The sequence below is a fragment of the Sycon ciliatum genome, chromosome 3 (assembly GCF_964019385.1).
Source record: "Sycon ciliatum chromosome 3, ocSycCili1.1, whole genome shotgun sequence".
NCBI classification, from domain to species: domain Eukaryota; kingdom Metazoa; phylum Porifera; class Calcarea; order Leucosolenida; family Sycettidae; genus Sycon; species Sycon ciliatum.
In genome coordinates, this window is record NC_088645.1 from 39,063,723 (window position 1) to 39,070,251 (window position 6,529).

Below are 6,529 nucleotides of genomic sequence, written 5' to 3' on the forward strand. Positions count from 1 at the left end.
TGAGGCCATGATCGACCTACATCTACATGTACATGACAAAGGTGACAACATAGTTATACATAGTCATTGTACATGTCCACAAAGGACGAAACAGTTCTGTCCACAGATTGAGTACATTGTACATCATGGAGATCTACATGATTGTACATTTATGTCATTGACATACTGACTGACACTCCTAATCCCTAGCACTACCAGTATTATTTTTCTAGTCCGTGCAGTAGGTTGTGTAGCATGTCTGTGAAGATCTCCGGATCACCCTCCAACGACGTTACGTTGTTACTCAAGTCTGTCAGTCACGCCCCGTTCAAGACCAGTCTGCCAAGAAAATCGAGGTCAAGACAAGAAGAGTGCACGAAACCAAGTCTCATAATATCGTGCTTCACGGAGCGTGCAGTCGTGTTCTAGCAGTCTAGCACTAGTTGTAGATCTACATACCACATGATAATAATTGTGACACGTTAGCACAATGCATACTAGTAGTGCTTTTAGGCTGGGACTTCCCCTTTTTCATGTTTCAAACAGGTACAGTACATGTACATGACACGGTACTGCCGCCAAGCAGTAGCTAGCTGCGCTAGGGAGGAAATAATGTTCCCTACGCTGACTCATGTCAGCAATATCGACAGGATTTCAAACCAGTGAATGATTATACATATAAATGAATTGGAATTTGGCGCCAAGACATTCAGTAGTTATTTTCCTGAGAGCGACGAAGAGAACCGCTAGTCCGTGCTTGTATTCCAAAGAACGATCCTTCTTCTAGACACATTTTCGATATCCAGGGTGAGTGAGTAGCCTTCAGCTTCATTGTGCTAGGCAATTATTTATACCAGCAACTAATACATGTGTTGTCAATCCTTATGTTGTGAATATGTTTTGCAGATGAGTTCCACCACAGCGTCCACAAGCATAAAACATGAAAGTTTCATCAGCGGGCCGATGGGCGGCAAACCCGTTACTGCACTTCCTGGCGTCGGTCGTGTACTCGGCGGCAGACTGACCCAAAACGGCAGCGACTCGGCCTCACAGGTATACGGGCAGTATCTGATGTTCAAGGGCGACGAAGACCAATTTCGAAGCTGGATGAAGACCGAATGCAACGCAAATAAAAAGCAGGCCGGGGACTGTTTCAACGCTATTAAAGAGTATACCAACAGCTTCTTGTGAGCTGTGATGAAGAAATAACTCGCCAATACTGTGCCACAGCTGTTCCTACATATACACGTGTAGCTGTAGGAACAGTATTAGCAAGGTCAGTGACATTTCCTACCATTTCCAATGCATCTTTCCTATCGTCTGATTTGTCACTCATTTACTGCATGGGATGGACATGAAGCATGGTACTACACGTGTTCCTTCTCCTTCATTTGTGAGTGTAAATGTACGTCCTCCTTACAACTGATCTCCCGCTTCTCTTTTATTATCGTCCCACTGTACATGGATGTACTGATAGCTTTTTTTCATTGAAAGCGTATTTTTTGCCAGCATTTTCACCACAGTTACGGCACCAGGATTGCGTCAGCTGGTTTTTTGTCAGTGTTCTCAAACTTTTCTCTTCATCGTGGTCTTTCTCTTTTCGTTGTAGTTTCCCACCCGCCCCCCCCCCCCTTACTCTCACTTTTGGATAGGTCCTGCAGGCTACGTTTTTCTCATTTATCTGATGGGGATATTCTAACCGGTTTTTCCTCAGGGATGTGTCTCCGCCGGGGTCCTGGGTTTTTTTCCGCCAGCTTCGGGCTGGTTAATTATCCGGCGGCCCCATTCACCATGTTCACCACTTTTTGCATCATGTTGGTCTGGTACATACGTGTACATGTATATGCGTGAGCTGGCATGCTCTTCTTCTTGCTCATGTATACACTACGCTAAGCTTTTCCATCTTCCACCGTGGGTGAACCAAGACCACACTCTACTGTGATCTGTATCTTTCTGTTGTGTGTGGGTGTGAGTCTGCGGTGTACGCAGAGGCCAGCTAACTGGCAAAAATCCTTTTTTCTCTCTGAATCGTAATCGTATTGTCGGTGTGGCACCGGTGTTAGAAATGGACCAGGACTGCGTAGGTGTATGTGTATGCGCAAACGGTGGTGAATGCTGTTGTGTTTGCTTATATTCTAACATCGCGAACCAGACGGGTAGGCTTGCCCAATATTATGAATTATGATGGCGATGGAAATGGCACAACATTGCAATGCGGAAATAGCAGCCGGAAAGATGGCTACGCGGTTCTATGCCACCTAGCAGATTGGGGACAGAACTAGGTGAAGCTGATTCTAGCACGTTCGTGTACATTCTTGAACGCGTGCGTGTGTGTGTGCGTGTGTGTGTGTCTGTGTGTGTCTGTTTGTGTGTGTGTGTGTGTGTGCGCGCGCGCGCGCGTGTGTGTGTGTGTGTGTGTGCCAGCTAGTTCGGTTGGTGGGTACACTTATGCCTGTTTGTGTTGCGTCTGTTGCCAACTTGCCAACTGGCTGGGCTGATTGAAGGCGTATTGTTGTATCTGCCACCTTTCTTGGTTTCAGGGTTTACATACTTTCTATTTGAAGTATACATACCTGTTAACAATGGACTGCTTCTGGCTAGATTAACTCTTGTGTAATCAATGGTGCTAGTGAAGCTTTTATCAGATCCACTCTGATTTAGCCACTCACATTAGTAACAAGTATTACCTTCACTGGGGCAGGGGTAACTGCAGTTGGATCCCGGGACGGATACCCTGATGCCGTCAATCCTTTTTCTGCACCTTGTCCTCACCCACTTACTGAGGTGTGGTGAGCCCATAAGTGAGATCATTTTCAAGTCCACCCAGAGTTTTGGGGATTTCAGGGGGTGTCGGCAGTTGAGCGGTTCAATAGCCAATTGAGTCACCTTTCCAAGATTCCTTTTGAGTCTCTCTCCCCTGTCCCGGGGAGGCCCACGTGACCAGTTTTGGCAGTGAGCAACAAGTACAAGTACAAGTGTGTGTGTGTGTGTGTGTGTGTGTGTGTGTGTGTGTGGCTGAGGCGCGTCTGGCAAGACATTAGACTGCATTCACAGCCATCTCCTTTCTTCCTGTTGTATAAGTACTATCCGGCGTGTCGGTAGGTAGGTAGGTAGATACATTTTTATTTGAATTCGCAGAACCAAACGGGCGGTGTCGCCCAATTACATGGAAGCGAATGGAAACAGTAAAATATTGTAGGAAATAGCCTAACATGATAGCAGGGTGTAGTACAAAGCAAAGAACGCTCAGTCAATGAATAACGTTAACGGTAGAATACAACAACGGGGAGGCGGTAAACAGCACATGACTGGTACTGTGGAGTACCACAAACGTTCAAAGATTCCTGTAGTGTTCAGTAGTGGGTGCTACTGCTAGCAAGACAGAACGCGTTAACGGGAGGCAGGCTTGTTTGAACTGGTGGTACTGGGTAATACCACGCACGTCGGATGGCAGGGTGTTCCATAAAATGGACCCGCGAGCGGTTGGACGGTCGTGGCCGGCTTTGGAGGCAGATTTGGGCACTCGAAGGCCCAAGCTGCGTTGCGCGCGCGTTGTTCGAGTACTGGGATGCTCCAGAAGGGCTTGCAGTGCATTGCTTGCCCGACCATTCGAGCAACGCCAGATCGTGTGTCGATAGTGACGGCTTGTTCACGTTCGTTGACATCGGCTTGCCTGGAAGCTCTGGTGATGCAGCCGCATACAATAACTCTCAGCTCAAGCATAACATTGACCAGGGAAGATGGCTGAACGCAGCATCCTGGCAATGCCACAATGCAACGGTCAGGCCCTATCTAGTTGGTGATAGCGCTTTCGGCTTGTCACCAACAATGATGAAGATCTACCCTGAAGATGGCAATCTTACTCCTGTTCAGTCGAGCTTCAACGCAGCACAAATTCGGACAAGACGCGTTGTAGAGTGTGCATTTGGCCGACTCAGATTGTACTGCTAACCAGCCCACAGCCTGCAATCAACTGCGAAGGGCATTTGCCTGCGGGGTAAGCTCGAATGCCCCTGATTCTCTGAATCGAAGCAAGTGACAGTCCATGGCATCAAGCAAAACGAAATCTCGCAGTGGTGGTGATTCATCACCACAGAAAAATATTTGAATGCAAACAAGACTTGCCAGGGTCTTCAGGAACACTGAAGTCTGAGCATTCCCTGCCCACCATACTGGAAGTGGAGACAATCAGGGGCGCAAATGAACCATGATTATTTTTCTACCCGCTGCTATCATGGCCATGTGTTGTTGTTGTTTATTTTATTTTACTTCACCAAGTGAACAGGCATTTCTGCCTTCTCACCAAGTCCGGAGACCTAGTTCCGACAAAATGATGAAAAGTGAATGAAAATGTACATGTATGCATAAAATGATTAAAATCATGTCCGTAATAGGGCTTGAAAGTGCTACGTCACAGCATAGCAACAATTTCAAAAATTCAAAAATCGGATCCACTTGGATCCAGTTTTTGTATGGATCCAAGCACATTTCAAGCCGTCTTACTCACAGCAAGGCGATGTATCCTGTGAAACTGACTGATTTGGCTACTGGGGGCGGGGTTACAACTGGTAGCGAAGTAAAAGTCACCCCCTGCATACGACATGAGTGGGTTGCTATGCACCCACATACTGAGGCAATAGCAAAGTCACACATTAGTGGATCCAAAATAGAAATCTGATGTCAACTTAGTACTCCCTGGCCGTTTTTGACGTCATCACTTTGAAGCCCTATAGTATAGCCCTTTCACACGACGGGAGAATGTCACGGATTCTCGGCTGTGCGACAGGATCACCAGCGTGATCATCGATCTGAGCCGTAGGCCCTTACTGGGCCTTAGCCCGCGAGATCGTAGCCCGCAACACCCTGACCCCCATACTGTGCGTTTTCGATTTCGGTTTCGATTTCGATTTCGGTTTCGATTTCGATTTCGGTTTCGCGTTTCTTGAATTGGCTTGTATGCGCTGGGTCTGCAATTCATGAACTGGCTTGTCACAATCGTGTCTTTGTTGTATGCGCTGTGTCTACAAAGCTAGTCGTCGTGTGAAGTGTCTTGGCGTGCATCGTAGAAGCATAGTATCGTGTATCGTGTGAGCACGAACCGTCGTGTGATAAGGCTATAATAGTAATTTAGTTATTCTTTTGGAGATTTAAGACCATGATTGAGAAACAGAGGGTACCAGGTTCAAGTCCTGCTTGGAAGCGGAAGGATTTTTTCCAGTCGTGCTGCGACCCACAGTTAATTGGGAACTCGTGGCCTGGCACGAGGGAAACATGGATGCAGTGAATGGGATTTCGGTCTTTGACCACTTTGTGGTGGGTCTGATCTACTCACCTCCCACCGCTTAGGAGCTGCATCTGCGCCTTGATCCAAGAGGGTGGTGGCGTTCCTGCGGAAAACTGGGCCTTTGGCCGAGTCTCACGCGAACCGTGACATTTTTTTTTGGAGATCGGTCGGCGCTGCCGCAGTGCCGCAGGATGCATGCTCAACACAATCAACCACGTACATGGTGTGGAAGAAAAAGGTCATAGATCACGATGATGATTCATGCCTTGGCACCTGTCTACTTTGCAAGAATGCAGGTGTTTTGCTGGTAGAAACGGTTGGCTGTCAACATGGATCGGTGGCATTCAGTGTATACAGATCTACTTTGCAAGAATGTAGGTGTTTTGCTGGTAGAAACGGTTGGCTGTCAACATGGATTGGTGGTATTCAGTGCATCTGCGTCAAGTCAGTCATTATCATACTACCATGCACGTCGTTGACGCAACAACAATGTCAAGCATCCGCTATAACTGATAAGAAGCGCTGGTGTCGCTGGAGGGGATATCGCCACAATGCATAGTGCTTTTAGGCTGGAACTGCCCCTGTTTCATGTTCCAAACAGGTAAATGACACTGTACTGCGACCAAGCAGTAGCTAGCTAGCTGCGCAAAGGGAGAAAATAATGTTCCCTACGCTGACTCATGTCAGCAATATCGATAGGATTTCAAGCCAGTGAATGATTATACATGATTGGAATTTGGGGCCAAGACATTCTCAGTCGTTATTTTCCTGAGAGCGACGAAGAGAATCGCTAGTCCGTGCTTGTATTCCAAAGAACGATCCTTCTTCTAGACACATTTTCGATATCCAGGGTGAGTAAGTAGCCTTCAGCTTCATTGTGCTAGGCAATTATTTATAGCAGCAACTAATACATGTGTTGTCAATCCTTCTGTTGTGAATATGTTTTGCAGATGGCTTCCAACACACCCTCCACAAGCAAAAAACATGAAAGTTTCACCACCCGTTCATTGCGTGGCAGACCCGTTGCGGAAGTCGATGGCATTGGGGGTCCACTCGGCGGCAAACTCACCGCGCAGGGCTTCGCCACGGCCGAAACGGTATAACGGCAGTTTCTGGTTCTCGGGCAGGACGAAGTGAAATTTCGCGCCTGGTTGAATGACAAGTGTAATGCAAATAAAAAGCAGGCCGGGGACTGTTTCAACGCTCTTAAAGGGGAAGTTAAGGCAAAAATTAAAATTTCACCAGTTGTAGTCTTCGGGGTGCTGA

General features: G+C 47.2%; 2 long non-coding RNA genes across 2 annotated transcripts; both read left to right on the forward strand.

The window, feature by feature from the left end:
* The first annotated feature begins 558 nt into the window (after nucleotides 1-558).
* On the forward strand, nucleotides 559-1,921 carry LOC135812142 (uncharacterized). The gene is made up of 2 exons (XR_010552764.1): nucleotides 559-786; nucleotides 886-1,921. It is a non-coding gene; the product is annotated as an uncharacterized LOC135812142 (long non-coding RNA).
* Nucleotides 1,922-6,010: 4,089 nt separating this feature from the next.
* Nucleotides 6,011-6,529, forward strand: LOC135812751 (uncharacterized). Its single transcript, XR_010552951.1, has 2 exons — nucleotides 6,011-6,114; nucleotides 6,214-6,529. It is a non-coding gene; the product is annotated as an uncharacterized LOC135812751 (long non-coding RNA).